Genomic DNA, 21,532 nt, shown 5'->3' with positions numbered 1-21,532 from the left:
CTCTCTAATAGTCTCAAACGTGTGGAATGGAGCAGAATAAGCAAGAAACCTATGGATTGGCTGGAGCAGGCATGTCAAAGCCCACATATCTGACTATGGTGATGCAAGCTGCAGGCTTTCCTGAAGAATCTATCCATTGTTACTTTTAGCTACAAATTTAATAGTCATGGTAAACTCACTCTCCTGCTCATAGTTTAGGAGTCACAGATTATGAAAGGGAGAAGGAGAGGACAGGGTGACCCTAAAGGCAGTAAGAAAGGATGAGTAACAGGCTAAGAGAGAGAAGACAGAATGTGTGGCTGAACCACACTGACTCCATTTTGTCAGCTCCATCTTGGGCCTGCACTCCTACCTCTTCTTTCCACATGACTGAGCTTTAGTCCAAGCCTGGTAAGTCCCCAGTCAACTTTTACCCTTAAATCAAAGTCATGAGAATTGGAAAATAAAGAATAAAACAATTACTAAACCAGAAAAAAAAAAAAGACTGGAAGGAAATTTACCTAAATGTTTCAAAATCTAAATGAATAATTTTCTCTCTACCTTATTCTAGTTTTCAAATTTTCTACAACAAAGAGGTAATACTTTCATATGAGGTGAAAAGCAAATGTTACTTTAAAACCCCAGCTAGTAGAACTATAAAAGCACTCAGAGGTGAGCCACAGGGCAAACAATCCTAACACATCTAGGTAGCCATGGCACCATGGGACACAAAGGAAAGATTAAATTATATTTAATATACACTTTGAAAGAAGGCAGATAATTCTACAATCTATTTTAAGAAGTATTCTATAAGGAGTGTTAAATTTTAGAGAAAAAAACTTGGCACTAAAAGAGGTTATATGGAAAATTCCCTCTTGGGATTGACATACACAGACTACTATATATAAAAAGATAACCAACAAGGACCTACTGTGTAGCACAGGGAGCTATACTCAATATTCTGTAATAACCTATATGGGAGCAAACTCCAGGAGACTGTGAAGGACAGGGAAGTCTGGCATGCTAAAGTCCATGGGGTTGCAAAGAGTTGGACATGACTGAGCAACTGAACAACAACATATGAGAAAAGAATCTAGAAAAGAAAGAATATATGTATATGCATAATTGATTCATTTCACTGTACACCTGAAACTAACACATTATAAGTCAACTATACAATAAAACAAAAAATAAAGAAAATTCCCTTATGCAGAACTGCGCTTGCCCCAGGAAGCTCATTTACTTGAGCAAACAAGACTTCACTGGCACACACAAGAGAATCATGGGAAAATCACAACCTTCATTAGATGTCTTCCATCTTGACCTTGAGAGTGGACATCAACATGGAGGTGGGGCTAACAGAGGTTAAAGCATACAAAGGACTCTAGGAAGGACAGAACATCGTGGAGTGGTGCTAGGGCAGGGTTGGAGAGATTTGCATACAACAGCTGTAACCAAACCCAAGTCAAGCAGACCTTCTTTTCTGAGCTGTCATCCTGTACCCTCAAAACATATACACTCTCACATTCTCAATCCCTAAAGGGCATAAGTCTGGTGGAGAAGGCTGAGTCCAGACCTGGCCCAAAAGAGTTAAGTGTCTGAATGAGTATTCTTATCAGTGATCTAAAAATGGTGATTGAGATGATGCTCAATAAGCTTGCTGATAACACTGAAATGTTTGCATTGTTAACACCTTAGGAGATAACAGGGGACTAGGAACACATATAAACCCAAGTACATTTAAGGAAATACTTGATGAAGCACAGTTAAGTCCTTTGTGCCATAATGGAGTCATATCTCCATAACAAGCAGAAATATAGTGTTATCATAAACATTATGTGAAAAAGCCCACATTTGCTACATTTGGCTTTGGTAAGACCCCTTGATTTAAATGGTACTCAAAATTTTTGAGGGAAATGAATGGAAGTTTATTAATCATAAGATTAATAGGATTGTTAGGCATTAATTATGTGCCAAACACTATGCTTTAGATGTGTTCTCTTATTTTCAAATATGTTTCAGTATGAAATACACCAAAAGATAAAAGTTATAGGCAAATTTTACCAAATGGTTAAAAAGTAAATTGCATGCACACAAAAACTTGCACATAAATGTTTTTAGAAGCTTCATGCATATTTGCTAAAACTTGGAAGCAACCAAGATGTCCTCCAGTAGGTGACGTGTGGATAAATAAACTGATACATTCAGACAATAGGATATTATTCAGTGATAAAAAGAAATGAGCTGTCAAGCCTGAAAAGACATGAAGGATGCCTATTGCTATGCCTATTGCTAAATGCCTATTGCTAAGTGAAAGAAGTCAGTCTGAAAAGGCTGCATACTGTTTGATTCCAATTATGTGACATTCCGGAAAAGGCAAAACTATGGAGACAGTAAAAAGATTGGTGGTTGCCAAGATTTACGGAGAAGGGAGAGAGGAATAGGTTGAGGACAGAGGATTTCTAGGGCAACAAAACTATTTTGTATGATACTGTGATAGTGGATATATATATTATATATTTGTCTAAACTCACAGAATGTACAAGACCAAGAATGAACCCTAATATAATCTGTGGGTTTTGAGTGATTATGAAGCATCAATATAGGTTTATTGATTGTAACAAATGTACAATATATTGCGGGATATTGATAGTGGAGGGGGCTGTGCATGTGTGGGATTAGGGGGTAAATGGGAATGCTCTGCATTTTTGGTCAATTTTGCTGTGAACCTAAAACTGATCTTAAAATAAAGCCTATTAAAGTTTTGTTTTTTTTTTTTAAGTAAAAATATTGTGTAACCACTAAGCAGGTCGGGAAACAGAATATTATTGTCACCCTTGGCTGGATCTGTACTCTCTTCCCTTCCATTCCCCCCAGAGGTAAACACTACCCTGACTTTGATGCTAATCATTTGTTTTCTTTTCTTTTTTTGCTGCACTGCCACAAGCAGGATCTTAGTTTCCTGACCAGGGATCAAAGCCATACCTCCTATAGTAGAAGCATGGAGTCTCAACCACTGAACCACCAGGGAAGTCCTATTTTGCAATTTATAAACGTATCAAATCAACACATTGCACACATTAAATTCCACAGAATTATATGTCAATTGTATCTCAATAAAGCTGAGGGAAAAATATTATTCACAAGGTCTCTGGAAATTAAATACTTGGGTATAAATCTGGCAAAACATGTACAGAATGTGTATGTTGGATGGCTCTATTGAAAAGCAGGAGTGAAGAGGACAGCGATGGAGATGGAAGGCAAGCAAAGGGCAGCCTCTGCCAAACCATCTGCCTCATCCGAGGGAAGTACCTTGCCCCTAGTACACGCCATGGATAATACTCTGGTGCTTACCTCTGCTTCTACTTACCTGGTCTTCATTTCTGTACTCTTCCTCAGAACATGTTCAGTCTTGACTGCTAAATTATCTATTTGCACAACATTGCTCCATAACAAAAAGGCAAGGGAGAAAGGGAAAGACATACCCAGCTGAATGTAGAGTTTCAGAGAACAGCAAGAAGAAATAAGGCCTTCTTAAATGAACAATGCAAAGAAGTAGAGGAAAGCAATAGAACAGGAAAGACTAGACATCCCTGCAAGAAAATTGAAAATATCAAGGAAACATTTCATGCAAAGATGGGCATGATAAAGGACAGGAATGGTAAGGAACTGACAGAAGAGATTAAGAAGAGGTGGCCAGAATACACAGAAGAACTATACAAAAAAGGTCTTAATGACCTGGATAACCACAATGTTGTGATCGCTCACCTAGAGCCAGACATCCTGGAGTGTGAAGTCAAGTGGACCTTAGGAAGCATTATTACGAACAAAGCTAGAGGAGGTGATGGAATTCCAGCTGAACTATTTAAAATCCCAAAAGATGATGCTGTTAAAGTGCTACACTCAATACGTCAGCAAATTTGGATCCAACTCAGCAGTGGCCACAGGACTAGAAAATGTCAGTTTTCCTTCCAATCCCAAAAAAGGGCAATGCCAAAGAATGTTCAAACTATGTACAACTGAGTTCATTTCACATGCTAGCAAGGTAATGCTCAAAATCCTTCAAGCTAGGCTTCAACAGTATGTGAACCGAGGAATTCCAAATGTACAAGCTGGATTTAGAAAAAGCAGAAGAACCAGAGATCAAATTGACAACATTCGTTGGATCATGAAGAGAGCAAAGTCCAGGAAAACATATACTTCTGCCTCATTGACTATGCTAACACCTTTGATCATGTGGATCACAACAAATTGTGGAAAATTCTCTGAGAAACCTTTATGTGAGTCAAGAAGGAACAGTTAGAACCATACATGGAACAATGGACTGGTTCAAAATTGGGAAAGGAATATTAAAAGTCTGTATATTGTCACCCTGCTTATTTAACTTATATGCAGTGTACAGCATACGAAATACCAGGCTGGATGAATAACAAGCTGGAAACAAGATTGCTAGGAGAAATATCAACAACCTCAGATATGCAGATGATACCACTCTAATGGTAGAAAGTGAAGAGAAACTAAAGAGCCTCTTGATGAAGGTAAAAGAAGAGAGTGAAAAAGCTGTCTTGAAATTCAGCATTCAAAAAACAAAGATCATGGCATCTGCTCCCATCACTTCATGGCAAATAGAATGGGAAAAAGTGGAGGCAGTGATAGATTTTATTCTCTTGGTTTCCAAAATCACTGCAGATGGTGATTGCACCCATGAAATTAAAAGACACTTGCTCCTTGGGAGGAAAGTTATGACAGACCTAGACAGTATATTAAAAATCAGAGACATCTCTTGGCCAAATAAGGCTGAACACTGAAGAAATGATGTTTTCATATTGTGGTACTGGAGAAGACTCTTGAGAGTCCCTTGGACAGCTGTTTGCAACCCTGAATATTCATTCAGTAGAAGGACTGATGCTGAAACTGAAACTCCAATACTTTGGCCACCTGATATGAAGAACCAACTCACTGGAAAAAACCCTGATGCTGGGAAAGATTGAGGACAAAAGAAGAAGGGGGCAGCAGAGGATGAGATTAGATAGCGTCACCGACACAATGGACATAAATTTCAGCAAACTCCAGGAGATAACAGAAGACAGAGGAGCCTGGCATGCTACAGTCCATGAGGTCAGAGAGTCAGACATGACTTAGCAACGGAACAACCACAAGCTGCATAACAAATTACCCCAAAACTCAGTGGCTTAAAAACAATAATCTGGATTTCCCTGGTGGCCCAGCAGCTAAGACTCTGGGCTCCCAATGTAGGGGACCCAGGTTAGATCCATGGTCAGGGAACTAGATCCTGCATGTCCCAACAAAGATCAAAGATCCCAAGTGCCGCAAGTAAGACCTGGTGCAGCCAAATAAGACATTTTTTTAAAATAATAATAATAGTAATAATAAGCATGGGAATTCCCTGGTGGTCCAGTGGTTAAGACTTCATGCTTCCAGTGCATGGCACATAGGTTCAATCCCTGGTCAAGGAAATAGGATCCGCAAGCCATGTAGTATGCCCCCTCCCACCCCGCCAAAAAAACAGTAAGCATGTACTTAGCTCAGATACATGGCTCTGCAAATGTATTAACAGACTGAACTCAGATTGTATGTGTGGAGGGGAGGTGTAGGGGGTGGTTCCTGTTTTTCACTGGGCTCACTCTACTTTCTGGGAATAGGTTAGCTGCAGCTTATCTCAAATAACCTCTCCTGATACTGAGGTGAGTTAACTCTGCCTCATATGTATTTCATCCTCCAGCAGGCTAGCCTGGGCATGTTCTCAGAGGAGCAAGAACAGAAGAAGATACATGCAAATGCTTTTTAATGTCTCTGCATGCCTCACATCTGCTAACATGCCATTGGCCAAAGAAAGTCACATAGCTAAACTCAGAATCAAGGGGCAGAGAAATATACTCAGTTTCCACAATGAGAGGAGCCTCTACGTTCCTTGTCAAAGGGTATGGATACTTGGAGGAGTTATTCACTGGAGCCGTTAATCTACTAAAACATCAGTGTCAGACTCTCATCTTTGGTACCTACCTTTGCCTCAATACATTTGTGACCTCTGTCATCATTCCTGGACATAATTTTTTCTAATGATTTTTATCATTTTTTTAATTCCTAGCATGAATCTGGCACCTTACATACACAAACTAGAAGCCATAGCAACCTGATTGCTGAGTCAATGTCTATTTTACAGACAAGTCAACAGAAATCTTCCCTGGTGGCTCAGATGATAAAGCGTCTGCCTGCAATGCGGGAGACCCGGATTTGATCCCTGGGTCAGGAAGATCCCCTGGAGAAGGCAATGGCAACCCACTCCAGTACTCTTGCCTGGAAAATTCCATGGACAGAGGAGCCTTGTAGGCTACAGTCCATGGGGTCACAAAGAGTCGGACACGACTGAGTTACTCCACTTCCACTTCAGACAACCCATAAAAACATGTACAAAATAAATAGGCAGATTTCAGTTTCAAACAGAATGTTTGTAAAGGAATATTCCTTTACTCTGCATTATTACTAACAGTGATTACCAATTAATTTTTTATGATGTAGTCATAATTTTTAATGTTTTCCTATGATATCTTCCTTGGTTTTTACCCTCCTAGTTTTGTGCTTTTAATTGTACTTAAAGTCACTTGCCCTATCCATATGAATACTTAATCTCCTTTTAATAAAATATTTACTTGGTTCTAAAATACATACTTGATTGATTTTCCCACCAAATTCATAGGTGGAATTTGTTTGGACATCATTTTTATAACACATTATCATTGCTCCTTCTAATACATTCCTCCAGGATTGGTTCTAAAGCTGGTCTTAGAGCCCATAGAGATGTCAGGGCCACTTTCATTTCATTCTCAAAGCTCTAGACTCTGCAAAGCGGTTGGCCCTGCCTGGGTTGGTCTAGCTGAGTGAGAGTGAGAAATAAATGCCACACAGATGTCTGAGCGTTCTGATTTGCACTGTACTCTGTCTTGATATTGCTGAGCTTCCAGAAGCTTCCGTGTGAGCTTACTTCTCTCAGACTTGCTATTTACAACTGTGTGTCCATTGGTGAGGTTCTTTGGGGGATCCAGAACCAAACACCTCCCTCTGTTATTGAAAAATACTACCAATTTTTTTTTTTGACTGCGCTGGGTCTTCATCGCTGCATGTGGGTTTTATCTAGTTGCAGCAAGTGGGGGCTACTCTCTAGTTGCAGTGTGTGGGTTTCTCATTGCTTTTTACTGTGGTGGCTTCACTTGTTTTGGCTCACAGACTCTACAGTGCAGGCTCAGTAGTTGTGGTACAGGGTCTTAGCTGCCCCAAGGTATGTGGAATCCTCCAGGACCGGGGATCAGATCAGTGTCTCCTGCATTGGCAGGCAGATTATTAACCACTGGACCACCATGGAAGTCCACTGCTGATTTCTAGCTGTATATCTGACTATGCTAACTTATTTGTGTGTTCTTTAGTTCAATTATGCACAACAACTGCACATTATCTCTTTCCATCAGAACTAAATTGTTGATTTTCCTCAGTGTTATGAATTTATGATTCCTCTGTGTGTGTGTGTGTGTGTGTGCACGTGCGTGTGCACACACTCAAGTCGTGAGCGGCCCCATGGACTGGAGCCCACCAGGCTCCACCATCCATGGGATTTTCCAGGCAAGAATACTGGAGTGGGTTGCCATGGCCTCCTCCAGGGGAATCTTCCCAACCCAGGGATTGAACCTACATCTGTTGCATCTCCTGCATTGGCAGGTGAATTCTTTACCACTGTGCCACCTGGGAAGCCCTAAAGGGATCTAAAATACTATGGCTGTCTTCTTCCCATGCCAACTGACCCTCAACTATTGACCCTGCTTTCAGTAAATACTTCATGTTGGTGAGCCCTGTGTTTCAAGCTGAGCACCCAAAGTGTATACTAAAGCCGCATTAGAAGTTGGATGGTGGGACAGAGCCCCAAGCTCAACCTATGAAATAAAAGCTGAGTAGAGATTAAAGCTGGGTCAATTTTGAGTTAAAAGAGACAGATACCATGACTAAGGCTTCCCAGGTGGGGCTAATAGTAAAGAATCCACCTGCCAATGCAGGAGCTGAAGAAGACTCAGGTTTGATCCCTGGGTTGGGAAGATTCCCTGGAGAAGGGCATGGCAACCCATTCCGGTATTCTTGCCTAGAGAATCCCATGGACAGAGGAGGCTGACGGACTGCAGTCCACGGGGTTGCAAAGAGTCGGACACAACTGAAGCAACTTAGGACACACCATGACTAAGCAAGGAATGTATGAGAGTCCCAGTTTGGAGCCCAGTCCCAGGCTTGCCTGGAAAATCCCATGGACAGAGGAGCCTGGTAGGCTGCAGTCCATGGGGTCGCTAATGTCGGACACGACTGAGCGACTTCACTTTCACTTTTCACTTTCATGCATTGGAGAAGGAAATGGCAACCCACTCCAGTGTTCTTGCCTGGAGAATCCCAGGGACGAGGGAGCCTGCTGGGCTGCCGTTTATGGGGTTGCACAGAGTCGGACACGACTGAAGCGATGCAGCAGCAGCAGCAGCAGCATGAAGGTAAAGTTCAGGAGTCTAGGTGATGTTGTATGTTGTGTTCTCTAATAAGCAGACTCTGAGACAGAGTTTAGCATGTAGGATACTTATTAAAGAGTGCCCTTGAAAATGTGAATGAAAAGCATTGCCATCATATCAGTAAACAAAGGATGTCACAACCATCAAGCCACTATAGCTGCCCCCTTACTCATGGTGAGCACTAAGTGAATTCAGGATGGAGACAAAAGGACTGGACAGCCCTCTGCCAAGCTCTCGGCCATGGCAGCCACCCCTGAGGGTGCACCCTAAGGGGACTCAGGATGAGAAAGCACAGGCTCCAGAGGGCTAAGATGTGTATCAAAGGACCGATTCAGTGAGCCTAGACTCTTCCATCTTCCCATACATAGCAAAGTGCTAAATTCCTGAACTTGAGATATCTTTGGTTTTCTTTAACAGTTATCTTTTGAAGTTCTAACTGTCCAGTCATTGTTGCAAAAATTGCTATATATCCTGGCTCCTTCCTGGTCTCTTCTGAGCAGTCCCTCAGAGTTATCTAAGAGGCTGTGACCCAGGCTTAAGCCCTCAGTTTTGTCTACCAAATAAAATGTAATTCTCAATTTTACGTTGTGCATTTTTTCAGTTGACACAAACAGGAACAAAAAGGGAAGAGAGAAGAACTGGGCAGAGAGAGAAGTCAAGCTACAAAATAGACCCAACAACCTCAACCAACCTTATGAGGCATGGTGGAGATAAATGGACCCTCAGAGTTGTCCTGGGCTGGGCCAAAATGACCAGGACATATATTCCCTCATCCATCCATCATCAGATGTGAGCCTTGAGCAAAGATGCCTACCCACAGAGTACACCTAGCAACTGGGCCAACAAGCTCATCCCTCTTCTTCCTTTAAGAGGCATAAGTCACTGATCCTGGAAGCTCGCCTAAGTCAATGTTAAACATAGGACCCCTGAGCTCAGTATCTGGTGGCAATTCTGCTATATTCCTTTCATTCATCTTGGAGATTACAGTTCATTTTTTTCATCATTTTTGTCCAGTCTGATGTATTGTTAGAAAATCATGACATAATCTTTCAGAGATAAATATATAAAGCTTAACACATTGCGGCAATTTAAAAACATGCTGTATTAGAGTTCTCTAGAGAAATAGAAACAACAGCATATATATGTAAGGGCAGGGGCCTCAAACCCCTGAGCTGTGGATGAGTGCCAGTCTGTGGCCTGTTAGAAACTGGGATACACAACAGGAGGTGAGCAGCAGGTGAGCAATTGAAGCTTTATCTGCCACTGTCCATTGCTTGTTTTACTGCCTAAACCATCCCTCCACCCCCCGCCCAAGAAAAAATTGTCTTCCATTAAACTGGTCCCTGGTGCCAAAAAGGTTGGGGACTGCTGTGTTAGGGAACTGTTAACGAAGACTGCCCACCTTGGCTTGATGACAACCACTTGCCTGAGTAGTCTCACAATGGGAGGTCCCAATAAGAAACATGGTGCTGCCAACAAAAACTAACCAGGAGAATTTGGGAAGGGCCAAAAAGAGCGAGGCCTTCCCAGGTGGCTCAGTGGTAAAGAACCTGCCTGCCAATGCAGGAGACACAGGTTGGATCCCTGGGTCGGGAAGATCCTCTGGAGAAGAAAATGGAAACCCACTCCAGTGGGAGTGGGTTCTTGTCTGGGAAATCCCATGGACAGAGGAGCCTGGTGGGCTACAGACAATGGGGTTGCAAAGAGTTGGACACAACTGAGCAACTGAGCATGGTAGATTAAAATTAGAGGTTTGGTGTTAGTGGTAAAGAATCTACTGGCCAATGCAGGAGACACAGGTTGGATCCTTGGGTCAGGAAGATGCCCTGGAGGAGAGCATGGCAACCCACTCCAATATTCTTGCCTGGAGAATCCTATGGACAGAGGAGCCTGGCAGGTTACTGTCCATAGGGCTGCAAAGAGTTGGACACTTCTTAGTGACTAAACAACAACAAAAAGATGAAGGAGATGCTAGCCCACAATATTGTCCTACCACTCTCCAAGAGCCCTTCTTGCTAGAATCCACCTGGGCTGATTGATGCACATGCCACCAGGCAGGACCCTGAGTCAGACCAAATATGGGCACAAGCAAGATGATTGGCCAGAGACAACCTGGAAACTAACACTGTCACCATAAAACCCGAGACTGCAAGTCTCGTGGCAGAGCAATTCCCCTGGGTTCTCTTACCTTGCTGCTCTCTGCCCAGGCATCCTTTTCCAACAAGGTCTCTTGCTCTGTCAACACGTGTGTCCTCAGACAATTCATTTCTGAGTGTTAGACAAGAGCCCACTTTTGGGCTCTGGAAGGGGTCCCCATCCTGTGGGGATACACAGATACACTTATATATGAAGAGATTTATTATAAGGAATTGGCTACTGCTCTCTGAAAGAGCTGAAGACTCAGGAAAGCTGGTGGTGTAATTTAGTCCAACTCCAAAAGCCTGAGAACTAGGAGCACCAAGGGTGGAGAAGGTTATGTCCAACTCAAGCAATCAGGCAGGAAGGACCGAATTCTTCCTTCCTTCATCATTTTGTTCTATTCAGGTCCTCAGTAGATGGTATGATGCTCATCCACAGTGGAGAGGGCAAACCATTTTAATGAGTTCACCAATTCAAACGTTAACTTCATATGGAAATATCCTCATAGAAACAGTCAGAAATAATGTTTAAGCAAGTATCTGGTCACTCCATGATCCAATCTAGTTGACACTTGAAATTAACCATCACACAATGTCCATAAATTCTTTGATTCTCCTTCCCTTGAGGTGTACAGCCTCTGTCTCCTTTTGGTGATCTGGGGTGGGCTTTTGATTGACTTGTAATCAACAGCATGAGGAGAAAGTGATGCTGCATGTTTGTGAAGCCAGGTCAGAAAAGGTGATGCAGCTTCTACCTTGTTCCCTGGGACACTAACCTCAAAGCCCTGACTCACCGTGAAAAAGATCTGGCCTACCCCGAGGCCACCAGTCTTTGCAGTAGCCCAGGCCACATGGAAAAGACACAGGGCAGAGTTCCATCAACATCTCCAGCTGAAGTCCCAGCCAACAGCCAGCATCAATAGGCAAACCCAAAAATGGAGATGCCTCCCCATGACTCCAATCTTTGGGACTAGACTTTGAGTTACCCTAGGCTAGTCTTCCCAGCTAAGGCCCCAGACATGGTGGAACAAATGGAAATGATTCCCACTATACTCTGTCAGAATTCGTGACCCACAAAATTAGTGGGAAGAATAAAATGGTTACTTAAGCCATTAAGTTTGGGGGTAATTTGTTACTGAGCAATGGTAATCAGGGCTTCCCTGGGTACTCATATGGTAAAGAATCTGACTGCAATGCAGGAGACCCAGGTTCAATACCTGGGTTGGTAAGATCCCCTGGAGAAGGGAATGGCAACCCACTCCAGTATTTTTGCCTGGAGACTTCCATAGACAGAGGGAGCCTGGGAGGTTACAGTCCATGGGGTCACAAAGAGTCGGACATGACTGAGCGACTAACACACAATGGTAACCAGAGCACATAAGACACGAAGTTCCTTGTGATCAATTCTCAGGTCTGTCCTTGCACTCTTACAGAATAGGCTCTCGTGCATCTTTTGGCTCTGCAGAAATCTGGAAATGACCTGGAGAAATTTTCCCTTTTGGAGAATCAGAAAGGAGAATTTCTTGATTAAAAGCATCATTTTTAGAAGGTCACTATGTGCGTTTGATTCAAGAGGCAAGTATATGACAGCTCAATCCAGGTCATCTGGAAAAGTCCAAACGTTAAGATGACTCAGAGACAGGGACAAATTAGTCATCAACCACAGTTTAGTTGCTGACCCTAAATGAATGTTTTACAATTTAATCTTGTTTCTGTGTGGTTTGTGTGTATTTTTATATCAACTAAATATAAAATACAGGTTGGTCCAGTTGTATTAGTCATAAAATATATCAAATGGTCTTAGTTAAATAGTTTTAAAGCTTAGAATTTCCTCTCTATAAGATAACCTCTTTTAGTTAATGTTTCAAGACACACTTGAATGAGCATTGCATATCAGTGTTCAAGAAATTTAAATGAAAGTTCTTTTATCTTCACAGTAGCTAGGATAATTTCTCTTGCTAACAAATAGAAGTGAGGAATTCCACTTGAGGATTTAATTAGAATGTAAGAACTCATTGAATTGAAAGAATTGAAAAATACCGTCTCCAACAGATCAAGACTGTAGCTGATGTGAAAGCACTGCCTCTTGAAATTTCAGAGCCAAGCTTTCCTGGGGTTCAATGTGATTGACAGTCTATGGACTGGATGAGTGAAAATATCTACTTTATTACCCAGAATGTCAACCAACAAATACTTTAGGGAAACTGTTAGAGATCATGTGCCAGAAATATCCCTTACAGCTTCCGCCTAATCTCTAAAAAGCTTTGTGGAACAGTCAATTTCACATTCAGGTCTACTGTTTTGTTTTAAACCCTTAAAGTCATCAAGTTTTATTAAATGTGAAATCTGTGTGTTGCAAATAATTTCTTTTCCAGTTTGATTGAAATTTACACAGTTCTAGTGTGGAAATGACTTTGGAAATAGCCTCAAGAATACTGTGGTAAGATGAGCTGAAGAAAGAAAATCTCAAAGAGATATTTCCTATTACTCATGCAGTGGGCACCATTTGCTCCTGAGGTCACAAGGCTGAGAAAAATTAAAAGAGAAACTATGCATTGAAGTCTTAAAGATGGCAGGAATTGTTATTACCAGAGAGAAAACTAAAGCCCTGCCACAGACCACATAATCAGGAAGCACCAGGGCCAAACTTTGAACTTGGGCATCTTTCATTCCCTCTTGGCCCCTTCATGGATCACAGCCTTGTCATGGCAAAGGAGCTTGTATAACCCAATGAAGCTATGAGATATGCCATGCTGGGCCACCCAAGACAGATGGGTCATAGTGGAGAGTTCAGACAAATCATGGTCCACTGGAGGAGGAAATGGCACCTCACTCTAGTATTCTTGCCATGAGAACTCCATGAACAGTATGGAAAGGCAAAAAGAAGATAAGCCCAAACACTACTGAGGAAGAGCAGAGGGCAATTACTAATAACTCCATAAAGAATGAAGCAGCTGGGCCAAAGCAGAAATGATGCTCAGTTGTGGATGTGTCTGGTGGTGAAAGTAAAGTCCGATGCTGTAAAGAACAATATTGCATAGGAACCTGGAATATTAGGTCCTTGAATCAAGGTAAATTGGACATGGTCAAACAGGAGATGGCAGGATTTTCATTCATATCTTAATCAGTGAGCTAAATGGACAGGAATGAGTGAATTTAATTCAGGTGACCATTATATCTACTACTGTGGGCAAGAATCCCTTAGGATAAATAGAATGGCCCTCATAGTTAACAAAAGAGTCCAAAATGCAGTACTTGGATGCAATCTCAAAAATGACAGAATGATCTCAGTTTGTTTCCAAAGCAAACCATTCAACATCACAGTAATCCTAGTCTATGCCCCAATCGTGATGCCAAAGAGGCTGAAGTTGATTGGTTTTATGAAGATCTACAAGACATTCTAGAACTAACACCAAAAAAACATGTCTTTTTCACCATACGGGGTTGGAATGCAAAAGCAGGAAGTCAAGAGATACCAAGAATAACAGGCAAATTTGACCTTGGAGTTCAAAATGAAGCAGGGAATAGGCTAACAGAGTTTTGTCAAGAGAACATGCTATTCACAGCATATACTCTTTTCCAACAACCCAAGAGATGACTCTATACATGGACATCACCAGATGGTCAATACCAAAATCGGATTATTTTCTTTGCAGCCAAAGATGGAAAAGCTCTATACAGTCAGTAAAAACAAGACCTGGAGGCTGACTGTGGCTCAGATTATAAGCTCCTTATAGCAAAATTCAGGCTTAAATTGAAGAAAGTAGGGAAAGCCACTAGGCCATCCAGGTCTGACCTAAATCAAATCCCTTATGATTGTACAGTGGAGGTGACAAATAGATTCAAGGGATTAGATCTGGTACAGAGACTACCTGAAGAACTATGGAAAGAGGTTTGTGACATTGTATGGGAGGCAGTGATCAAAACCATCCCAAAGAAAAAGAAATGCAAGAAGATAAAGTGGTTGTCTGAGGAGGCTTTACAAATAGCTGAGAAAAGAAGTGAAAGGCAATGGAGAAAGGGAAAGATATACCCAACTGAATGCAGAGTTACAGAGAATAGCAAGGAGAGATAAGAAGGCCTTATTAAATGAACAATGCAAAGAAATAGAGGAAAACAATAAAATGGGAAAGACCAGAGATCTCTTCAAGAACATTAGAGATATCAAGCGACTATTTCATGCGAGGATGGGCATGATTAAGGACAGAAATGGTAAGGACCTAACAGAAGTAGAAGAGATTAAGCAGAGATGGCAAGAATACACAGAATAACTATACAAGAAAGGTCTTAATCAGCAAGATAACCATGATGGTGTGGTCACTCACCTAGAGCCAGACATCCTGGAGTGTGAAGTCAAGTGGGCCTTCAGTTCAGTTCAGTTCAGTTCAGTAGCTCAGTCATGTCCGACTCTTTGCAACTCCATGAATTGCAGCACGCCAGGCCTCCCTGTCCATCACCAACTCCCGGAGTTCACTCAAACTCACGTCCATCAAGTCAGTGATACCATCCATCCATCTCATCCTCTGTCATCCCCTTCTCCTCCTGCCCCCAGTCCCTCCCAGCATCAGAGTCTTTTCCAATGAGTCAACTCTTTGTATGAGGTGGCCTAAGTATTGGAGTTTCAGCTTTAGCATCATTCCTTCCAAAGAACACCCAAGGCTGATCTCCTTTAGAATGGACTGGTTGGATCTCCTTGCAGTCCAAGGCACTCTCAAGAGTCTTCTCCAACACTACAGTTCAAAAGCATCGATTCTTTGCTGCTCAGCTTTCTTCACAGTCCAACTCTCACACCCATACATGACCACTGGAAAGACCATAGCCTTGACTAGACAGATCTTTGTTGACAAAGTGGCCTTAGGAAGCATTATTACGAACAAAGCTAGTAGAGCTGATGGAATTACAGCTGAACTCTTTCAAATCCTAAAAGATGATGTTGTTAAAGTGCTACACTCAATATGTCAGCAAATTTGGAAAACTTAGCAGTGGCCACAGGACTGGAAAAGGTCAGTTTTCACTCCAATCCCAAAGAAGGGCAATGCCCAAAATATTCAAACTACTGTACAAGTGTGCTCATCTCACATACTAGCAAGGTTATGCTCCAGATTCTTCAAGCTAAGCTTCAGAAGTACATGAACTGAGAATGTCCAGATGGACAAGCTGGGTTTCAAAGAGGCAGAGGAAACAGAGATCAAATTACCAACATTCATTGGATCATGGAGAAAGCAAGTGAGTTCCAGAAAAACATCTACTTCTGCTTCATTGACTATACTAAAGCTTTTGACTGTAAGGATCACATAAAACTGCAGAAAATTCTTAAAGAGATGAGAGTACCAGACCACCTTACCTGTCTCCTGAGAAACCTGTGTGTGAGTCAGGAAGCAACAGTTAGAACCAGACATGGAGGAGTGGACTGCTTCCAAATAGGGAAAGGAGTATGACAGACAAGACTGCATATCGTCACCCTGCGTATTTAACTTATATGCAGAGTACATCATGTGAAATGCCGGGCTGGATGAATCACAAGCTAGAATCAAGATTGCCAGGAGAAATATCCACAACCTCAGATATGCAAATGATAGCACTCTCATGGCAGAAAGTGAAGAGGAACTAAAGATCTTCTTGATGAAGGTGAAAGAGGAGAGTGAAAAAGCTGGCTTGAAACTCAACATTAAAAAAACTAAGGTCATGGCATCTGGTCCCATAACTTCATGGCAAATAAAAAGAGGAAAAGTGGAAGCAGGAAAAGTGGATTTTATTTTCTTGGGCCCCAAAATCACTGCAGATGATGACTACAGCCATGAAATTAAAAGATACTTGCTCCTTGTAAGGAAAGCTATGACAAAACTTGATGGCATATTAAAAAAAGCACAGACATCACTTTGCCAACAAAGGCCCATCCAGTCAAAGCTATGGTTTTTCCAGCAATCATGTGTGGATGTGAGAGTTGAATCATAAAGAGGCTGAGCACTAAAGAATTGATGCTTTCAAAGTGTAGTGCTGGAGAAGACTCTTAAGAGTCCCCTGGACTTCAAGGAGATCAAACCAGTCAATGCTAAAGGAAATCAACCCTGAATATTCATTGGAAGGACCTATGGTGAAGCTGAAGCTCCAATACTTTCGCCACCTGATGCGAAGAGCCAACTTATTGGAAAAGACCCTGGATCGGGGAAGACTAAAGGCAAAAGAAGTGAGTGGCAGAGGATGAGATGGTCAAATAGCATCAGTGACTCGATGGAAGTACATCTGAGCAAACTCCGGGAAATAGTGGTGCACAGAGGAGCCTGGCATGCTTCAGTCCATGGGGTTGCAAAGAGTCGGACATGACTTAGGAATTGAAAAACAACAACTGCCTGTCAGAGCACAGCTTATGGGGGGGGGGGGGGAATGAGGCCTAGAAAGAATAGGAAACAGTTGAATATAGAAGACTAGTGTGGACAAAATATGTCACCTGTCACATCAGGAAACAAAGGATGTTGTGGCCATCAAGCCATGAGCCTTGCAGCAGCCCCAGACTGTGCACCCAAAGGGGATTCAGGATGGAGAAAAAGAGGATACTAGCCCAAGACAGTTAAGGTACATATGAAAGGAATGATCTCAATGAGCCCAGACTCTTGCCTCTTCCCATACATATGTTGTTGTTCAGTCACTCAGTCGTGTCCAATTCTTTGTGACCCCATGGACTGCAGCATGCCAGGCTTCCTTGTCCATCACCATCTCCTGGAGCTTGCTTAACTCATGTCCACTGAGTCAGTGATGCCATCCAGCCATCTCTTCCTTTGTTGTCCCCTTCTCCTCCTGCCTTCAATCTTTCCCAGCATCAGGGTCTTTTCCAATGAATCAGTTCTTTGCATCAGGTGGCCAAAGTTTTGGAGCTTCAGCTTCAGCATCAGTCCTTCCAGGGTTGATTTCCTTTAGGATTGACTGGTTTCATCTCCTTGCTGCCCAAGGGACTCTCAAGAGTCTTCTCAGGCACCACAGTTGAAAAGCATCACTTCTTTGGCACTCAGCCTTCTTTATGTCCAACTCTCACATCTGTACTCAAATACTGGATGTCATACCCTGTCCTACCACCCTGCATGGAACAGCCCATCACTCCTTGAGGATCAGAAGAGATGGAACCTTACTTACCAACTTAATATTTTCAAATGTACAGTTTAGTCGTGTTATGTAACCAACTTCTAGGACTTTTTCACCTCACAAAACCAAAGTTCTACATCCATTCATCAACGTCTCCCCAATTTCCCCTCCCCTCAACCCCTGGCAGCCACCATTCTGCCTTCTGTCTCTATAAATCTGACTACTCTAGATACCTCAGAAAAGTGGGATTACACAGTATTTATCTTTTGGTGACTGGCCTATTTCACTTAGCCACTTAGTCCTCAAGGCTATGTCTGCTGTCCGCCTTATAACATGTATTGGAATTTCCTTGTTTTTAAAGGCTAAATACTACTCCATTGTATGAATATATGGCATTTTGTCTAGCCATTCACTTGTTGGTGAACATTTATATTGCTTCCACTTATTCTCACCGCTTTTAAAAATTAGTGTCACCACTGGCTCACGGAAAAGAATAACCCACACTCTCTGACCTGCTTCCTACAGTGCACTGTCATCTGTGTGTCAGAGGCTGACCCTCCTCCCACTTTCTCCTATACCATCCCTCCTGTGTCTCCCTTCCTTTCTTACCTTCACATACATCCCTGCTCCCTCTCAACCGATCCCGGTTCTGGGCCTTTCATTTTATTAATGTATTTTTTTAATTATAGCTGAGATGTAATTGGCCTATGAGTGGGTGCATGCTAAATCACTTCAGTGGTGTTGGACTCTTTGGACCTTTTGCACTGTAGCCCACCAGGTTTCTCCGTCCATGGATTCACCAGGCAAGAATACTGGTGTGAGTTCCTATGCCCTCCTGCAGGGGATCTTCCCAACCCAGGGATTGAAACTGTACCTCTTATATCTCCTGCATTGGCAGGTGTATTCTTTACCACTAGCACCACCTGAGAAACCCATAATTGGCCTACCCACCATTGTGCAAATTTTTTTTCCAAAGTCAGTTCCCTTTATTAAATGGTCATTTTTCACAGACCAGAAATACAAAATAAAAGTAGAAATAGGCCCCGGTTAGGAGCTACAGACCTGCCCTCACAGGACCCCTGCCTGCAGCAACTTGTACAGGACAAGCAGCAGATACATCCCAAAGTTCAGGAAGGCAGGAGGCGCGCTGGGATCCGGCCCTGCCCTGCCCCCCACCCAATGTCTCCCCAGATTATAAAGAGCCATCTTCTGAAGCCTCAGAGTGAGACGCCTCCCTTGAGGCCCCAGGGAAGTGCAGGCTAGCAGGAAAGCTTGTTCATATGGTACAGAATCCAAGGACTACATTTCATAGGAGAAAACGGGTACCAAAACACAAGTGGGGAGACTGGGGCTGGGACGGGGCAAGCCCCAGGAGACAGAATCTTCTTCCTCTCTATTCATCAGATCCTGAGGCAGAGTCTTCTGAGCTGGGGAGAGTACTGGCTAGTTCCTCTTCTTCAGTGTCCTCTTCTTTTTGCTCTTGTTCTCTCTGGAAGAGCTCTCGTCACTGGACGCAAACTCTTTGCTCTTGAAGCTCTCGCTCAGCTGCCTTGATGAAGACTTCGATGATGAGCCCCTGGAGGGTATGGATTTCTTCTCCATCTTCACCTTGACTTTCTTCTTCTTGGACTTATCCCTCTTAGAGCACTCTCCCCAGCCCCCTTCATATTCTTTTATGGCTTTTTCATATTCCCTCCTGACATCCTCAGCCTTGTGATCCCACTCTTCTTTCTTCTCCTTGGGCATTCCCTTCCAGACTTCACCAGCCTTCTTGGAGAGATCCATGATACTGATGCCCAGATGGTCTGACTTGATCTTCTCTCAGCTGGCATTGAGCCACAGCATGTAGGCAGACATGGGCCTCTTGAGGGCATTAGGGTCTCTGCCCTTCTTTACCTCCATGGGCTTCTTGCGGCTCTTGCAGTCCTTGGCCATTTTGGCCTTTTTAAGCTGCTTCCGTTTCTTCTCTGCCTGGTCACTGTCACCCTCTATTACTGGAGGAGCTGGCAGAGGCGTTGCTGTCAAACTCCTCTGCCACGTCTTCCTCCTCTTCACCCGGGTTGAATGACCCATCAGTCTCTTCTCTGGAGTCATCGTTGCTGTCATTGGCATTCTCCTCCCGGATCTTGCCCTCCTCCTTCATCCACTCCAAGTAGGCATCATGCTGGTCTTCCTCCAAGTCAGCATATTCATCGTAGCTGGGGTTCATGCCCTCTTTCAATCCTTGGTTTTTGATGCTGAGTTTCTTGGCGTTGACAAAGTCGAACAGCTTTCCGTACTCTTCCCTCTCAATGCTGCTGAAAGTATACTGGGTGCCCTGCTTGGTCTCAATTTCAAAGTCAAAGGAATGCGTCGTGGTGGTACCATGGGCAAAGTTGACAAAGGAGATCTCGTCGAAGCAGGTGTGCATGGGCAGCCTGTGGATGTAGATAAAGCCCCGCTCCAGGGGGTACAACAGCCCTGAGCGGGCCTTCTGGAGCAGGTGATGCACTGGGCCCCCAAGTGCCCTTAGAAGTTGTCGGGAACTGTGATCTTGTGGTTCACCAGCACTTTCATGACCTGGCTGACCATCTCATAGAGGGATCCCGACATGTCCTTGGTGAGCTGCCCCTCGAAGGGCTTCTCCACTTCCTCCTCGTTCATGCTGAGCATCAAGGAGAAGTCCTCATCCTTGGAGAAGAGGAGGATGAGGAAGTGGTAGCGGGTCTGGCCCTGCTTGATGGGGGGGTCCGGGCTGATCACAAAGAACATCTGGCGCTGGTCCTTGTGGGCAGCAGGAAGAGACGCAGCACCATGGTGTAGGGGATCTTGTAGTCGAAGATCTTGTGTGCAGGTGCAGGGAGGTGGGGTAGATGCGGATGTTACAGTGGCCTCAGGGAGTCAGACAGTGCAGCTCCCGGAAGATGCAGATGGCGTCTCTGGTGGCCTGCATCACGTCCGCCTTTGACAGTACATTCTGGGAGAAGGCCTCATCAGGGTCCACACTGTCTTCCTGGGTGGGCGGCACCTAGAAGCACACCTCCATGAGAGAGACCTCCGTGTCATCATTCTGGTGGAATTCCGGTGTCACCCCATTCTTTCCTGTGGTGTACTGGGACACATTGCTGAGAAGGATCTCGAAGACTGGCTGGTCTCCAATGTCGAGGGAAAGCAGCTGCCCACAAAACTTCACGGTTCCCCAGTTCCAACCCTTCACACATAGGTCCTTCTCCATTAGCTCCAGGCAATAGTGAGTTTTTAAGAAATCAGAGAGTTTCTCAAATTCCGATTCTCCAAAGCCATCATACTTGTAGACATGGCCATTCCTCATGAGCAGTTTAAGCCCATGGCCCAGAGCTACCCAGGGCCAGATGCCTTCTGTCAACTCCCCGGCCTGGATGTTGTCCACATTGCCCGTCTTACTGTTCTTAAAGTTGATGCCCTGGCGGTTCAACCTCAGCCGACTGTCATTCATGGAGCCTTTCACCTCCTGATACACATCATTGAACTCGAGGGTTTCTGCCATGCTGACCTAGCCTTGTTGGTGCCCGCCAAAACTCCTGGGTGGGCACGCAGTTGCAAGGCGCGCTGGGGATCTCCTCGAGCTGGAGCCTCGCAGCCGCCAGCACCCAAACATTGGGAGCCCGGGGGCGGGGTGCATGGCAGGCAGGCAGGGGATGGTCCGGGTCACTGGGCAGGCTCTTCCTGCGTGTGCAGCCCCACATCCCGCCACCCACTGTGCAAATTTCAGGTGACAATGTGTCTGTTTGATACACTTACATATTGCAATATGATTACCACTAT

General features: G+C 43.7%; 1 pseudogene; it reads right to left on the bottom strand.

Moving 5' to 3' along the window:
- Nucleotides 1-19,142: 19,142 nt before the first annotated feature.
- On the bottom strand, nucleotides 19,143-21,254 carry LOC147340480 (FACT complex subunit SSRP1 pseudogene; annotated as a pseudogene).
- Between the last annotated feature and the right edge of the window lie 278 nt (nucleotides 21,255-21,532).

Source organism: Bos grunniens, chromosome X, assembly GCF_055505025.1.
Source record: "Bos grunniens cultivar Pamir isolate PY7600 chromosome X, Bosgru_T2T1.0, whole genome shotgun sequence".
Taxonomy (NCBI): Eukaryota; Metazoa; Chordata; class Mammalia; order Artiodactyla; family Bovidae; genus Bos; species Bos grunniens.
This window is presented reverse-complemented; position numbering and strand designations above follow the sequence as displayed.